General features: G+C 39.2%; 1 long non-coding RNA gene across 1 annotated transcript in view; it reads right to left on the bottom strand.

The window, feature by feature from the left end:
• Positions 1 to 13138, bottom strand: part of LOC122823119 — a 51916-nt gene extending 38778 nt beyond the window's left edge. The window contains exons 1-4 of the long non-coding RNA XR_006369282.1: positions 12999 to 13138; positions 3063 to 3252; positions 1478 to 1535; positions 1080 to 1295 (exon numbers count right to left, since the gene is read on the bottom strand). This is a non-coding gene — a long non-coding RNA (uncharacterized LOC122823119). The remainder of the gene's footprint in view (positions 1 to 1079; positions 1296 to 1477; positions 1536 to 3062; positions 3253 to 12998) is intronic.
• Between the last annotated feature and the right edge of the window lie 5165 nt (positions 13139 to 18303).

The following is an 18303-nucleotide window of genomic DNA, read 5'->3' as shown; positions in this document are numbered from 1 at the left end:
TGTTTGCGCAGACTAAACGGGAATGGGTGTGCGGGTGAAAGCAGAGTTTGCAAATGGAATATGATGAACAGAAACTGTCCTTGTTAATGTGGATTTTACTCTTGTGCAATACGTGAAGCAAACTTGGATTAGTTTTGTTCTCTGCTATTCCCCAGAGGCAATCACATTTTTAAACTTTCCTGCGTGCATCAACAAGAAACAAATAAAAGAAAAATTGCTCTGTCACTTTCCACCGTGGGTAAGCATGAACAGTATCAAACAACAAATATGACTTCACTGCGAGCTGCAATGCAACCAGACAAGCAGCTATAGCTAAAATGGCAAAATAAGTTAACTCTGTTCCTGACAGATAGAAACTAGTCTCAGAGTACCTTCAACTCAAGCATATATAGCTAACAAGCATTAAGAAAAGAAATTGTTTTCAAAATGTATTTTTGAAACATACGAGCACAAAAGCCACTATAATCTCTACTTTTAAGTGTTCAGTATTTAACATTCTATATTTGTTTTATCTTACTAAGCATAAAAAAAACTTTTTTTGCTGCACGATCGATTATTTACATTGAAGACTGGGCTAATTAAATCACGTTTTTTGACAAACAATCAGAGGAAATTGATACCAATCTGTTTTGACTGTATCACTACAGTACATTGAAAACAGATTTTAAAAAAATAATAATAATAATAATACAAACAGGAAATATTGGGAGTCAGTTTCTTAATATCTAGCCGTTGCTGTTAGGGATGTACTAAACGGTTTCCGGAAAGAATCTTAGGGGAAAAAAAATGTCAACCCACATATAAATATCCTAGTTATATAAAGACATTTCTGTGGTGACAATAAAGTCTATTTTGGTCTCAAAACAGCAGAATGCCCTTTAATTTAGACTCCTCAAAATTAAATCCGTAGATTTATTACAGCATTCTAAAGCTTCATCACTGGCAGGGGGATGATGAGAAATACCTCAGAGCACCTGCTCTCAGAAAGAAAAAAAATTAAAAAAAACATCTTGTGAATGGGCTTTAGTACCTGTTCACGTCACACTCCCTCCTCTTTTGCTGCACTACTATTAGCTCACCTTTCCATAAGAAAGTCCTCCTAAGCCAAGTCGTCCAGGCAGCAGATGTTACGCTGGGCCGTTCAGGCCGAAAGGCTTGATCCGAGATGATTGGGCGTAATTATAGGCTGTAAGCTGATAGTGATGGAATAGGGAGTCCATTGAGATGTCAGTCCGCCTGGTGTTTCTGAATGCAGCCAGCCACCATCACGGGTGCAGCCTGCACAACCCTGCAGGCTGATAAAATGAGGAGAGGTAAGAGATTTTAATAGGAGCACCTGGAGAAGTGAACTAGGTTAAACCGTGACAGGTTTGAGAGTGTTGGTTAGTGTAGGATGGAGACAACGTCACAGCACATATCTGTATATTGTAACAGATAGGTTCCTCCTTTCCACCATTCCTTCATTCCTTTTCCATACCTCCTTATGTTCTCCTGTCCTTCTTCACTTCCTCCCTTTCAGGTAGTTCTCTCCCAGGCTGGACAAGCAAAATTCAAAAACATTATATAAACATATGTTGCAATTTTTTTTCAAGGATTTCGCATCGAGTTTAGCTTAAAGTAAAATGGTTGCTACTACATTGTTCAGTTTTTGCTTTTCACATACACGAACTCATTGGAGGCTCTTTGAGAAACCTTTAGTCCCATATTTTAAAAAAAAGAATGTCTATGTATGCTTTTAGTTCACGATTTCAGATCCAATAATTAGGACACTAATACCATTTCAAACTGTCCAAAAATCAAATTATATTACTTTTAAATAGAAATCTTACACTGAATTTTGAGTTTTATGGAGTGGGTTTTAGTTTTTCAACTGTAGGAGGTATTTCTGATCTCTGTCCAAACAAGTGGAATGAATATACAACTAAACTTGTTGAACACTTTGTTAATTATTAACCGTTCAATTCCTAAACCTTTGAGTAAAACATGTTTCTGTTTGGGGTAGCCTTGCATAAACAAGACATTAATGTACTTCATACGCATCAGATTTGCCACCGGTGCAAATGATTCACTGTCTTTTTGAACTCCAAAGAAAACGTTGCTTTCCAAATGACTTTACGTATTCAGGTAGTGTGGAAGAGGAACAGAGAGATTGGGAGGCAAAGGGAAAACAAGGAACAAATGTTGGAAAGAAGAGTAGAAAAAAAATCAGAGCGGCCTGGCTGTATGTCGGAAGGCACCTAATTGTCTACTGCAGCATGTAATGACAAGCTTACTTTGCATCAATCTTTCATTATTAGGAGCTATTTTTGTCTCCATGCAGGAGGCGAACAGATTCATCCTCTGCGTGGTGCTGAATGAGGAGGGCAACGGCGGTCTGTTCACCAACAGAACAGGAAGGACAGGAGCTAAACGAGATTTCAGTTAAACTGGTGCCACGAAATGAAGTCGGGCTGCATTTTCAGGTAAAAATATATGTACATATGTAAGAAACAGTCTTGTAAAAATTCACTTAGAGAATAAATGAAAGAGATATTGAAATATTTACCGTGATGAATGGGGATAGGTTTTTGGCAATAAATCTTTCCATTTAGATTCTTTATCTGGTTTAAATATTACAGTGTTTTTTACTCAACACATTATAAAAGTAACCTACTGAGAGTATTTGAAGGTTGGCTTATCATTTTCCCTTTGAGAACACTGCCCCCTATCTATAAACAATATATAGTGACTCAGTTGTCAAATCTTGTGGAATTTTGTTTGTTCTTTGTTTTTTGTTGTTGGTGGTGGGGGTTTTTTGTGGGGTTTTTTTTTGTTTGTTTTGTTTTACACTGCATGGCATTGTATATTCCTTTGGCTCATCAATAAACTATTAGGATGAATCAGTGAAACAGTAAAATTCCTGTGAATGGCTGAAAATGAGAGCTGGGCTCTGTGCCAGGGATCAGGACTGGGGGGAAATACAGAAGGGAGAAAGAGAAGAGAGGCGTCTGTGTGGATTTGACTCATCTCTGTGCTCCTAATAACCCCGCTGGATAAAATATGCGTTGAGTGGAGATGATTACCTCTTTATCGCTGCTCTCTATACTTATCCCCCCCACGGTCTTCCTCTCTGCAGGTTGTAGCTCCTCTCCAGCTCTCATCCTCTCTTGAACGTATAAGCCTCAGTCTCAGGGATCCTGTTCGCTCCTCAACAGTCTTGAAGCGATTAGCTCTGCGAGCTCGTGCGGCTTCGCTTAAACACTTTCTTAACTCCTGATGGCAAAGTACATCAGATGCCACGAAAGTTTGCATAGAAAAGAAAGAGATAGAAAGAAAAAAAAAGTTAAACTTGGAGCTTTCTGTAAGATCTAAGCATAAAATTTAAGACAATGACAGCAATGACTGAGTGCAGCTGTAGGCATCTCTCTTATACATCACTGTGGATACATCTTGGCCCACTTGACGCTAGAAAACTATATTTCACGTCTAGCCCCAGAAGTCGTATGTGGACGTACAGACATTAAGGCATCCCTTTTCAACTAAATGTTTAATCCACTTTAATTGAACCTTGTTTTTATAATCCTGTGTTGGATTTTTCAGATTTCTATAAAGTGCCAGGCAGCCGAACTGTGATGTCCCTGATGCGTGCGCAGATCATCGGGGCGAAAACTGTTTTCCCAGCTGTCTTTGGCGCGCCAGGCATGAAGGAACGAGCAAGGAGTGACGGATCCGTATCCCAGAGGATTAGCATGCTGAAGACATCCTGGTGTTGAGCGAGATCGGATTTAAAAAGCACTTTGCTGATAATGACGCTGCTCTTTAAGGCTGCAGACTACAGAGGTAGACGTGCAGGACCAGAACCTTTTGAGAAGGAAATGATCAAAACACACTTTAAACTGGAAACCACCTGCTTCCTCCTGAAACAGCTTGTCCGGCTTTTTATTATTTTTCTCCTCACTAACATGTGCTCACTTAGAAAAGATTTTATCCCTTTACTGCGATCGTGTTCTATGTTTGGAAGCCTAGATCTGATATTGCGCTTTGCATTTCGTTTTGTTTTGCACCAAGTTAGTTTTGCAAGCCCGCAGCAGTTCTTGTCTAGACATCTCAATCTGCAAAGATGCGGAGGCTGCCAGTAAGAGATGTTCATCTGCTACATTTATCTCTACAGGCATCAAAGGCCCCCCGACAGCAGCCTCCGTCACGCCACAGGTGGAGGACATGCTGTGAAAATAGCACTATTGTCAACCCTTCGTAACATCTGCCTCACTTTCTCCAGACCCCCACCCCTCTCTTCTCTACTACAAAGGGCCGTCACCTCATAATGAACCCTGAGGGTGATTTAAAGTCCTGTTGGTATTGCGATGACCAGAGACTACAGGAATGATGGCAGTTTGTTGTGCTCTGTGCACAGATGGGATTTATTTTTTTCACTGAAATGATCAGTGACACAGGCCTCCTGCACAGTCTGGAAGGGTGGAGTATTTTCCAGTTGTGGGTAGATATGGAGAAAGAAAACAGAGCATGAAAATGTCTGTCCCATTGTTTTAATGTGTTGTTAATTCCTCCTTTCCTTATATCCTTCCTTTTACCATTCACCTGCTGGGTGTTACTCCCTGCTTGTGTCCCATTAGGGAGGGTACGCCTCCCTAATGCCTTTTCTTGTTTTCTTACTTTCATCCTTGTGCCTTTATATTTTTTTGGTGGTCTTTTCTTTTCTTCATTCCTTTCTCTTGTTTGTCCTTGCTAATATTCTTCTTCTTTCCCTCATATCTCATTTTAATTCTTCCTTTTTTATGAATATCTGCACTTCTGTTTCTCCTTCCTTCTTTTCCTTAATCATGTCTTTCCTCTTCTTCTTTCCTTCCTTGCATGCTACCTTTCTTTCTTGTATACTTCCTTTTGTCATCCTTTAATTGCACAATTCCTTGTGCCCTTTTCCCTTCTATTCATCCTTAATACCCCATCTTCTCCTGTCCTTCCACCAAGTTCCTGTTTTTTTTTTTTATTCCAGTTACTTGCTATACATAAATTTTGCTAACAGTAATTTTATAATAAACTTTCAATTTTATACTTTAACACGGCCTCTGGAAAGCTCCATGTGGAAAACTTTATAAATATGACAGGAGAAACGTGTAGGGACCTCAAGTAATATTGAATAAGTTGTGCAGGGTGTGTGTGTGTGTGCTGCAACAGATAGTTGTTTGGCTCCTTTCAGTCACTAATTGTTTTCTGGATTCTGTCGATGTGTATTTTCTGAAAAGCGAAGCGAAGGTTTAATATTCTGCACCACTGGAGTGGATAATGAAAACATCAATAACAATGTCTTTAAAAAACATGCAGGTATACAGTATTTTGGGCACACGGAAACCTTTCGCAGTGATGGGAAGAAGAACATGACTTCTGTTCTGGATGATCGTGTCGACTCTTGTGGCCCAAAGCCGCCCCGTGTCTCTGCGCTCTTTGTGTGAGCCGTATGTGAAAACGCTCCGTTCAGCGTGAAGCCAGAGCAATTGTGTCTGCCTGCCTCACTTGGCTCTTTTCATCTCTCCATGCTGTCATTACGGTGGGTCACGGGGGTGAAGGGCACCAATTGGGGCAAAGCATGCTGGGATACATGCACTGTGGGTTGCTCTCCCACTGGTGCTCCGAGCCCTGGAGGTTCGATGGTACCTGTTGCTAGGGTACGCTGGCAGCTGCCTCAGCTTTGCATAGTAACCAACGTAAAGGAGAATTAGTTCTGGTCACACCCATGCAGGATGTTTATCACCTCTTGCATTGTAATTCTTCATGTGTATTCACATAGACGTTTCCTGGGGGTAATAATTTAACACTGTCTCAATGGAACTGTTTTCATACTTACAGGATTCTACGAAAGTTTTAAACCTCCTCATATTTTTTTTTTTTTTTTTTTATTTTGACAACAAGCACTCAGACTTTCATTTATTGTCTTAATGTGATTAAATTCTGACTGTTACAAGTGGTCTAAAAAATTTGGACTATGGTCTGGGACAAGCGCCATTGGTGAATGCTGAGTGTGGGGAGTTGGTTTGTTATCAGGTTAGGGTTAATTATACTTTTATAAAATAAAAGAGTGTTGTCAGTGTGACCTGACCTGGTACATACAGGTCAAGTAATTGGGGGAAAAAATTTGTTTTGGTTTCTGAGCATCCACTTTGTCAGTGCCAATCAAGCTGAAAACTGTCCAATTTTGATCACTAACCAATTCCTCTGTGTGTATCTTTGACTAGAAGATTTACTCCTTCAGACAACACTGTTGGCCAAAAGCAAAAGTCTGTGACTTATTACAATAAAAAATTATAGAGGAGATTAAACTGAAACAACTGAAATAAAATATTCAGAAAGATTAAATAAGTCAGAAATGCTTGGGCACGCAAGAAGTTTAGTACCCTTCTGCCAGAGCCATTTGCTGTTGCAAATTTCTAACCCGTAATCTTTTTTTACCCTAGAAGATGCGTGAAAATGACTAGAAGAAAACAACTATTTGACAAAACTTCAATTGCTCTTACAGTTAAAGTCCATCCTTGTCTTTTTTATAAAAATCGGGGGAAAGCCAAATTTTAAGGAAGTTGTGGCTAAAAAATTCCACTCATCAGTTCTTTATTATCCAACGTAAAATACACAATATATAAATATTTATGTACATAGACACAGATCTCAAACGGAAAAGTGACAGACACGTTAGCCTCACAAAGGGATGAAAAAAATTATGTTAAGAAATCTTGAAGACCTTCAAATTTCTCAACACCTATTTCTATTGTTGTCCTGTGGGTAAGACCATTTTAATTACCAGAGCAGTTGAAGTTCTGTTTTCACAAGAATGGTTTTCAAAGTAAGAAAAAAATAATAATTATAAGTTAAAAAACATCAACCTCAATTTTAGAAAATGAAATATCTCAGAAAAGCTCTGAAGGAATAGCCAATGGACAGCAACATTGCTTGTCGACTGGCCTTTATGGACATAAAGTGATCTTGTCTACACTACATACCGAGGCTGAGTGAAGCTGAGAAAAATGTATAAAATGGTGCATCATGTACTACACTAACCAGCTCATCAGGCATGCGGTCTCAGCTGGCATGGAGGCAATATGAAACACATAAACCCTTCCGATATTAATGACTCTGTCGAGCTGAAAGCCTCTGATGCTATTCGGAGATAGGCACTAAATGTCCCTGAGTACTGAGAACACAACATTATGTGCATTCATATAAATATCCTCTCATCTCTGTGCAAGACGGCCTGTCCTTGAGTTCCCATGAAAATAATAAGAGGTGGGCCTCCTGTAACTCAATACCCAGATATTGCCTGCACTGGTGGCGCCGAGAGATGAAATGAAATCAGAACAAGGTGATGACAATGATGCCACTTGTGGTCGAGTTGCAGACTTGAGGATTCATTCCCTTGGTATTTTAGCTCCCCTCTAATTTCCAATTCTTGTTGTGAGCCTCTTTTTGGTGCTATGTGGTTGTTTTACGTATTGTTATGCTTCTAATAATCAAACACAGTTGCAAATTGGTCTAAAAGCAATAGAACCAAGAAAAAGAAAGGAATTACAGCATACCCACTTACAAGGCTCATAAATTATGTAATAAAAAATAAAATAAAAAGTACAATTACTCTACAATGAGTTTAATCTTCTCCCAAACACTACTTATTATACAAACAAGTGTTTAAAGCTCACTGTACAATCTGAACTAGACATTCAAAATAATGCACCCAAATTCTAGATCTTTTGAGTAAGACTCTAGCGGTATGAGACTGAGTCTTTCTTTTATGAGACAGAAAGATTTTTGCCTCTGTCTTTTTATGCATTCTTACTTTTCTCAAACAGATGAAGGATCCAAGGAATTAAACAGTTTATTTTATGCAAGAGTTGCCTTTGAAGACAATATGAGCCATTCCCAACAGCCAGGGATCTAATCAGGTTGTGAGGCAAGCCAAGAGGCTGTCATCTCTGGGGGGGGTCCCCCAACTGTCCCTCAGTGCTTGGATCTGTCACACACCTGTCACGGTCCTTTATAGAGGCAAAGCGACAGCTCCCACTCTGGATCTTTGCTGATGAGACCAGTTATCAGCCCCCCAAGCGCCACTTCAATAACAACGCTAGTGTCAGGTTTCCTCTTCAGCAACACACTACACATGGATGGGAGGCAATCAAAGGCCACTCTTAAACATTTGGAAAGATTGCCCCGACTTTAACCCTCTCCTGTCTTACTCTCAGGAGCCTGGAAACCCACAGCAGGCCAGTGTCCGATTTCTCTGCTAGTTTACCCTCTGAACTGTGTGGACGGATGGAGGAGCAGCTTAACCTCTTAGTGAGACCTCCAGGGAGAGGTGGCATTGGAGCTGGAAGGGCCCAAGAGATGGCTGATTTCATTATGTGGATGTTAGGAGTTGCCCTTTGTTGTCTGACTGTCCCTGTTGTTTACTGTGCAGGAATTCCCACTAAATGCTGTTAATGACTAATGTCAAGTTTAAGTACAGCTTGTTAAAACACTAACAGAAACACCAAGTGCTTGTAAACATAATTAAGAAAAACCGTTTAGTTTAAAAATCTACAAAAAAAAAGTTGCATGAAATTCTCACTTTTACTTTGTCCCGTATTTTTTTAACAGACATATTTCATCTGATTTTTGTTCTATATTACCAGAACATATCCTTATCCTTCTCGTGAGCACCTGCTGTAGTCCAAATACCTAAGCACCTGTTGCAGATTTTGCTATTCAGCATCAAGTGTGAACTCAAAAGACACAATTTGTGCTTCATTTAACATGAACTGAATGTAGTTCTGCCCTATGACGGGTTGCCCATGTAACCACCTGGGCAACTGCAAACATACCAGGAAAAATAAACAAGTAATAAGTAGAGCCAATACACAAATCATCAAAGAAATTACAAAGCAAACTTCAGAAATTCCTTAAAACATAAAAAATCAACATGTCCTTCAAATCAGCAGTTTTCAAAAACCAGGACCCACAGTCCTTCATGACTTAAATGTGTTCATGCTCCAGCACACCTTATTCAAATGATTGTATTTCCTCCTCATCAGCTCATCCAGTGATCCTGAAGCCGATTCATCTAATCAAGGGTGCCCAAAGTCGGTTCTTGAGGGTCAGCATCCTGCACGTTTTAGTTCTCTCCCTGGTAGTACCAACAACCTTTTTAGCATGTCAGTGTTCTCCTTAGGCCTTCTAACAAGCCATCATTTGATCCAGGTCCCTTAAACCAGGGACAGAACTAAAACATGCAGGATGTCGGCCCTCGCGGACCGAGTTTGGGCACCCCTGATAAATCGTGTGGCAGGAAGGAAACACCTAAAACATACAGGACAGTGGGTACTGATGACAAGGATTGGGAATGATTGCTTTACATTATACAAGTGAAGTGACCATAATTAAAGATACGGTCTTAAATCAAAATTTGAGTTCAGTTTTTGTAACCCTTTCTGATTTATCTCAACAAAAATACCCCATGTTTATGTGAGTGGTTCAGTTTCTGCCTCAAGCAAAAGAGGTAAGGTAACTTTGGAGGATGTATTGCAGGTACTGCTACAGCCTATTGCAGGCTGTACAACCTTTGCTACAGCCTATTGCAGGCTGTAGCAGTACCTGCAGTCCTCAAGGGTCTCAATGGCCGGTGTCCTACAACTTTTAGATTTGCCTCTGCTGCACCACACCTGAATAGAATAATTAGGTCATTAAGGAACTTATCTGCACAAGGAGGACGTAATTAAGCCATTTCATTCCAGTGTTTTGTACGTGTGGCACATCTAAAAACAGCTGGACGGCGCCCCTTGAGGACTGGAGTTTGACATCTGTGGCCTATCGTGACGGAAAAGCTGAGACAAAATGCAAACGTGTCATTTTAATGGTGCATACCCCAACTCCTGACATTGGAGATAACCTTGGTCCAAATAGAGCTGCTTCTTTGCTGCATCAATACGAGTCAGTAGAGGTGTTTGGGCATTTGATCAGGATGTCTGATCAGGGTGGCTGGCTTTGGAGCCTTTTTGGGCACATCCCACTGGGATGGAGCACAGGTTAGAGCCAGAACCCACTGGAGGGACTATAAATAACATTTATGTTTTACCCATAAGTTACAGTATATTACTACATGCTAAAATTCTACTTTTAAACAAAGTTTGCAAAAATTAATTCAGATTGGGTCATAAAAGTAAATGGCTGTCGTTGCCCAGGAAGCAATGCCATGGTCAGTCATCACCTCTTCACGTTGCCAGTAAAACTTATTGGGTACCAAACATAACATTCTCCAACACTGTTAGGTCAGATTTTCCACAGCATGGGAGAAAGATTTCCAAAACTCAGTCTTGAACTGATTTTCTCTGTAAATTGAGACTTAAAAAAAGGAATTATTCAGAGGTGTTATATTTGCTCTGGAATCTTCACTCCTGACTTTTAAAGACATACATCATCATTGCGGTAAACTCGGACAGGTTGCAAATTTTGGATTAAATTCTTGTGCGGCTCCGAAACACTCCTACCTCATGGTAGTGCCACTTACAGAGGCAATGAATACAACCCTGTGTCCCATTAGCCATAAAACCCCATGTCTAGGACATTTGCCATTTTGAGGTGAAGGCAATGGCCAAGGCAAACATCAGAACTACTCTCAACATTAGACATACGGAAACAGCTGCAGCTGAAAAATGTCATACAATGTTTTCTCTTCTGTGCAGGAACAAATTATTTAAGATTTAAGGTTTTTTATTCAGATCACTTCAATGTATGATTATCCATCAATGCCTTATCCTACCTAATAGGCCATGTAGCTCATATAAGAGAAGGTATCCTTACAAAAGAACTGTTGTAAGAAGAACCTCAATGTACTTCGTTTGGATTTTTGTTTAATATACAGTATTAACTGTGTATAAATATAAAGGTAAATTTTTAGATGAAATTATCCTTTTAAAAATACATACCTGAGAAATGTGCAACTCTTTGCAAGTCGTCCAGAGTTGCCATGGTCCTAATGACTTCTTTTCTGATTAATACTCTCTGTGCCAGGCCTGTTAGTTCCTGTTTTCATAAAGTTGCAGATGTTTTTGTGAAATTTTCTTTCCATGTACCAATAGTGAATTCAACAAAACTGTTCCATTTTTAAAGTTTAGGATATTGTTTTCTAACTTAACCCTGCCATTCACTGACAGCAGTTGATTGGACTGTATTCTATTCATGGAGGTCTAGGTACAGCAATTCAAAATTAAATTTACCTCCAACAATTATTTTTATTTTGAAAATTATGAACAGTTTTCCTTTGGCTTCACAATCGTGTATTACTTTCAGCTGTTCTATCACATAAAATCCCACTAAAATACTTTGTGCTGTTTTTTAATATATTGTCACATTAAATCACCAACATCAATGTTTCTGGACAATTGTGTTCTTTAATTGTAGTTACACTTCAGCCACAACTGGATGCTAATTTAAAAGTATTTTCATTATGTTGTCTTCAAAGTTTTCTTTTCTTTAAGTTTGGCTTCTTTACCAGAGGACAGTCAGATTCAATTAGCCTTAATCTGTTCTGTGCTGAGAGCAGCATTCCCTCATGCTTTGCTCATTTTTCCAGATCTGACTTTGTGTTCTGTCTTTTCCAAGTTAATCCACTCCACAATAAGCTTTCTATGTGTGCATCTTTTTATGTGTGTGATGCATAAGGGAAGTGCAGCATTCACACTCTGTGAACTCCACTCCTTCTCAAAGAGTGCTTTCACCAATAAACTATAAGTGTGTCTTAGTCATAATTCATAACTCATTTACAGCCTGTCTCATAAGATCGGGACAACTCAAAATTTATGACTGGCCATTATTCTTATTAGGCTTGTAAAAGTAGGAATTAGCCCACACCAGTCATTTGTAAAATTCACTTTACCTAACAAGAGGAAGACTGGGGTTGAAAGAACAACTAAACTCAATCAGAGCTCCGCAAGGTGATGGCAACATGCCCATCTCTATAACTAGTGTGAAAAGCTTCAATATGAATATGGTGTCTGAGCTCCAGAGGGGCAAGGGATTCATTTTGGTAAGAAATCCCTGCATATAAATTTGATGTTTCTGATTGATAATATGAACAGCTGATTGCGTGAGAAGTATAAGACAACCAGCAGCACATGTCTGCATGTCAATTCAAACCCAATCCCACCTGCCAGTCATGATAAACGATGCGGGACGAAATAAAATAAACAAAACCGACTGCGTCTATTGCATGGCCTGTTTGGATCCCGATTTTGCACAGCAGCTTTACAAAATCTTAACTGTCCCAGAGTTTGTGGGGAAAAAAATCACAAGGACCAAAGAGAAGTAGAGAGAATACAATCGTGTCACATGCTTTCCTTTTTTCTTTTTTGATTTCTCCTGTACGACATGCTTCTCGCATGACCAGATAGTTTTCAGCTTCTGTCAGACAGATGGGTCAAGCTCTGGTCATGCAGGGGCGGGAAGAGTGTCAGAAACAGGAACTGGTTTGCATCCAGCAGCTGCTGTAATTCTGAATTTGATGGGTGAATGGGGGTATGTTGTTCTCCTGCAAAACCTCAAAAGGATAGTTCTGATCTGAGTCTGTGAAGATATTATCAGTAATACTTCCTTCATTTCTAATTAAAAGATGTCATTCAACAATTCATCTTTAGAAAAATTTATAAATTTACAAAGAAATGTAATGGGCAACAGCTGGAGGGAAGAACCTCATATGAACTGGAAATGTTCATATCCAAAGGATTCAACTCTGTTTTCGTAGATGCATTGAGAAATAAATCAACACAAAGTAGTGGGAAATTGGAAAATGAAAAGTTTTTTTGTACTCTCAACATTTTTTACAAAAGCTGTGCTCATCTAATCTGCTCTTTTTATTCTGATACCCTGTGACGGTGGAGCCGTCACGAGCTCAGACGTAGTGCTTCAGTAAAGTTCACGCACACATACATGCACATGCACACATACATGCACATGCACACAATATCTGCACACCCGACATAACTTACTTTTTGGTTTCAGCTCAAACTGGCGAGGTTCGTTGTGGTTGCACACACTGTATTCCTGTCTCAGTTGTCAAGTTCATCCTAGCTTGTAGTTTCCAGAAACATTTTCCCGGTCCAGATATTCAAGCCAAGCTATTTCCGGATTGAAGCGCACCGCGAGGGAAACACGTGCTGACGTAATAATTACATCATCAGGACGTTGTATTCATTGAAATTGATTATGGTTATATGGTTTTCGTTTTTCAGTGCTCTGATTATTTCTTTTTTTGTATGTTATAACAGTTTACTTGATTTAGAAGTAAACAAGTTTTTTTTCTTGATTTCTTTTTTTTGTCCTCTTGTGGGCTTAGCCTGTGAAAAATGTTGCCAATGCCCTGTGTCTTATTCAAATTTAATTTAATTCAAAATTAAATTATTAAAGGAAATTAAATCCAAAGTGAAATTAAATAACATAGCATAGTCAAGTGTCTAATCAGCATGCTTTTTGCCATTCAGCTGTTAAAGTTTCATAACATTCCTTTAGATTCAGAGCAACTGCAGCCATCCACATCATTAGTTTCCCGTCGAGAGAATAGTATAGGCACTGAAAAATATTCTTTCTACACATCCCCAAGGCTGAAAAACAGTATTAGGGAAAGAGAATACCATCCCACTCACATCACCATAGAATTTACATCTGTTGTTGTTTTACTCTAAGTTTGCATTAAGTCGAGGCATTAGAGTGTCATTAAATTCCTCTGCTCATGCTTTAAGCGTAATGCCTGTAAATATTTTTCTGACAAAAACACAGATTTAAGGCAGAATTGCTGCTGTGCTGCGATGTGTTTTCCCACTGACAGTTTCTCCTTTGGTGAGACGTTAGTCCATCATCTCCAGCGGGAACCGACTTCAGATCTCCTCATTGATCCCACACAAAACAAATGGTGGTCTCTGACAGCAGGACACAATGCTTCATCCTGCCCCATCCATTAACCCCTATCACACAGCTCCCACTCTGATGATGGAACACACTGATGTCCCATTGATAGACAGGAAGACTGAGCAAAATAAGCGAAGGGGTAAAGAGCGGGAACTAGACTCCATATAGGCAGGGAGCAAAAAGAGGAGGAAAACAAATTACTGTGCCACCTAAGAGGGAAAAAAAAAGAAACATAAAAAGGTATAACTGTTAAACTACTAAAATCCCATTAGATTTTTGTTGATTTTAGTAAGTTAGAGTCCTGAAACACAGCTGTCATGGGTTAAACTGGGTTTGTAATGAGGTTCTTAATTCACCTTTGTTTTCCTGGCTTACTGGAAAGCAGTAGCACCATTAGCCGCCACATAAGCCAGCAGATTGAGGAGAAGTCGGGGGGTCTTCATTAAAGTCAAACCACAGCATGAGGAGATATCCCTCTCCCTGCTCTCTGTGGGCAACACTGGCTTTGTCAGCCATTCTTTGTAATTAGCACAGACCTCCTCCCTCCTCCTTCTCCTCCCTTCAAAATTAACAGCAACAGGAAGCATAGTGCAACCCAACCTCCTGTCTTAGCAATACGCTTTGGGAACCTGGGTGAGCCACATCTGACGTGTGAATGACAATGTAAGGGGTGAAACGCTGTTGTTTGGGCCCACAAAATAATTTACACGGCCTTTAATATTGTTTTGTTGGCTGGAATTCATCACCTTGTGGACAATAAATAAGTCGAGACTAAAATCAAACAAAAGATTTACAGACCTTTGGAAGTCTGGAGAACTATTGATCAGCACAAGTTTAATGAGCTCTGGCTGTAAAAAAAAAAAAAAACAACTCAATATTTCTACATTAGACAGAAAATAATAGTATCAGTGACCTTGAGAATTTTTCTGTATTATTTAAAATATTCAAATGATCTCATTTATTCAGGTGCAAAAATATATCAAATTTTGATAGATGAATAATTATATTTTAACCTGGATATTCCTAAATATTGGCTATTGTGAGGGTGCTGAAAAGCATTTCCCTCACCAAGGTGAAGTACACACTTATATTCTTTGACAGGAAGTTCATTTTATCATATTTTAATTTTGAAGAACGCTAACTTCTCTGTCTTTGTGGTCCACTTCCCATAAATAAAATTCATGGAGTGTATGTATGATAAAAGCCTAATGACTTCATCTGGAGGGAATTTCCTAATCAACCAACTAATTGAGGCAGACCATTGGCTAAAGGTGAGGGTGGAAGTGGACTGAAGCATTAGTTTGATTTGTCTTAGTCTGCTTTGTGTATTATTTAATCAGTATTAGTTTGCAGTCAAATTTATGTTGTATATGTTAAATACTTTTGTTGGCACAGCTTAAAACTTTATTTGCACATGCAGTGTTCAGATGAAAACCCCAATATTCTGGATTCCTATTTGTTTGAACAAGAAATTGGAAGCAAAATGTAACTTTAATGCAGACACAACTGAGTATTTCCTTTGCAATCTACAAAACCAACAAAACACAGTGAAAAAAGATACATCTCTGTGCAACACAGTTGTTATAAACCAACTGCAAAATTGCTTCCACATTGCACGAGCCAATTTTTTGTTGCTAGTTTTATTGCGCTGGCTAGCAGAACATTTGGTTGTCAAGGAGATGTTAACATGAAAACGAAGTAATGAGTGCCATTCTCCAATGGTGAAGTAACACTCAATTGATAGCATTTTATTCCTTGGAAACAGAGTGTAAGATGATAATGGCACGTAGCTAGTTATTGTATCTGCTTTCTTGACAGAAAGGGCATACAACTCTCGCACAGACAAAATATTTACTCTTTTTTTTCTAAATGCAAACTAAAGAACTTCTCCTGCTGCAATTTTTTTTGACAGATCAGCTCTAACACTGAAAGAAAGCTTCTGTTCTCTGCTTCAGTTTCCTTATTATTAAAAGGTCGAACTCAGGTTTTTTTTAGGGTGTCACAACAAGCTGAGGTCAGCTTATGTCAGGAGTTTGTGGTCCCCTTGTTAGTCTATTACAGATCTGTTGGCAGGTTAAATAGCTTCCAGCTGCACAGAGAAAGCTGTGACCTGCAGCCTGGGGTCATGTAGTAGTCGAGGGTTTGGCAGCATGGAGGTGGAGTGGTACTTAAAGGATGTCTCTTGTCTCATCAGCCAAGATTTGCACAAGATGCCTATGATAATACAGATTCCCCCCTAAATTATCCCAACGGGTGGATATGTTTATTTTCAGCTGATGACTGCGAACAAATGTCTCTAAACAAGTGTGTGCTGACAAGTGAAGACATGATGAAGGAGTCATGTGTTTTCAGCATGCGTCTTCTGGTTTGATGTGGTTAAGACGGGCTGCGATCATCTAATGATTGGGAGACCTGAGAGTGTGATGACTCTGGATGCAGCAGGGGCCAAAAATTCCCAAAGGGACGTCTTTGTTAGCACAAGGTGGGAGTGTTTTATGTCCCCAGGACAATCTTCACACTTTGGCTGTCCTTCCCTGCTGCCAACAAAGCATTCACTCCAGGTTCCCTCCACTCAATCTTCTCTCTCTTCTAACAAGACTGTGATTGGATGATATTTTTAACCTGTTTGTCCAAAGGTCCTTGGCACATTGAGGAAATAAAAAAAGAGAGATGTCTTAGAAGAAAGATGAGCCGTCATTGAAACACATTTGTGTCAGGCTGTGTGCTATGTGTTGCAGTAATCTATGGGAGCAGTTATGTCTGAGACATGAAGGGGCATTCATCACATTCCTCCTCAGTCTGTGGCAGCAGAAGAATTTCAATGTGACACTGGGGCAATACATCACGGTGGACGTCCCTGCACTGCACGGCGAGGCGCTTTCAACACATCCGCCTCTCGTTTTCAGGCTCCGAGGTGCTGGCATCAGACTTCACCAACACCGTCTTCTTCAATTCTAAAATGTGTCAACAGAGCTTTGGCTCAAAAACAGGTCTGAGACGAAGAAAAATACTCTTTTAAGCTGTAAAATTCAAGTGTAGCGGAATGCCAGCAGAGCCATTTTTTCATTGCATTTTCCAGGGGTGAGGGTTAAGGGGTTTTAAGGACAGAAAGAGACATGCGAGAACACATACGTACACGTCGAACTGCCATCGTCTAGACATCATGAAATAAGTTCCAGATAAATATTAAGCATAGCTGCAAAACACAAACTCTTTTTGTGGTACCCACTGGCTGGAAAAGTACTACTTGTAATACTTTAAATGTCACAAAGTCAATTTCCAACATATTGACGGTTTGTTTTTTGTTTTTTTTATGACATCCTAGAGACTCTGGGCTTTTTAGTTGAAATGAACTTCCTTCACTAACAAACCGCAATCTGTTTTATGTTTGTTTATTCTCCATTAGTCACTATAAAGCTGTCGATGGCTTTCATTTCTCTGCTAATGCACTGCAATATACAGTCGGAAAAGATGTCTGTTATTAAGCAAGTGGAGCACAAATGGTGATGCCAGCTTGAGTGAGACCAAGCCCCAAAAATGAAATTAATCTCTGGAGGTTTTCTGAAGAATCCTTCTTATTTATTTGATTATTGCTATAAATGTATTCTATTTATAACACAGTAGGATGGCCATTTTTTATTTCAAGAAAGCAATATAAAATTACTTTCCACATTGCTAAAGTTTCAATTAAACTCAGTCTGAAGCACTCTTGAATTCCAAGGAGGTATCTTTATTGTGCAGGTTAAGAGAAGAAATTAGTGTTTTGGTTTGGGGTTTTTTATCACAATTGAGTGTTTATTTAAAATCAGCACTGAAATTGACCCTTTAGTTCAAGGTCATATAAATTAAGGACAACTAACCATTAATAAAATCAACAAATAAATCTAAAACTAATCAATCTAATACACTGTAATCAAAAAGTATTTGCCTCTTACAAGTTTCTTTCAGTGTTTTGCTCTTTTGTTCTTTTGTCATGTTTCTGATAATCAAATAAATATCTATATCCAAAAGAAATGCGATAAGTCAACACTCAAATATCTCAAATATCCTTAGTCAAACCATTAACAATCCCTCTATCTGATGCCAGTTTGACAGGTCTCCAAGCTATTCTTCTCAGACAACATTTCTCCTGTTTTCTTCTCCATCCCAGATAAATATTCACTTTATCAACTCAAACTAGAGCTACAGACCTTGCTAAGAGGACCATTGTCATTGGGAAGCCATTGTCTTACTCAATGATGCCAGAGTTCTGCTTCCCAAGCAAAGCTTTGTCACTCCTTTGCAACATTTGACTGCATTTCCAGCTGCATTGAACTCACATTTCTTTCTCTTAAACATGTTTGAAATATTTTTCTTGATTTTGGACATGGCTTTGAATATTTCAAGGTG

Source organism: Gambusia affinis, linkage group LG20 (assembly GCF_019740435.1).
Source record: "Gambusia affinis linkage group LG20, SWU_Gaff_1.0, whole genome shotgun sequence".
Taxonomy (NCBI): Eukaryota; Metazoa; Chordata; class Actinopteri; order Cyprinodontiformes; family Poeciliidae; genus Gambusia; species Gambusia affinis.
This window is presented reverse-complemented; position numbering and strand designations above follow the sequence as displayed.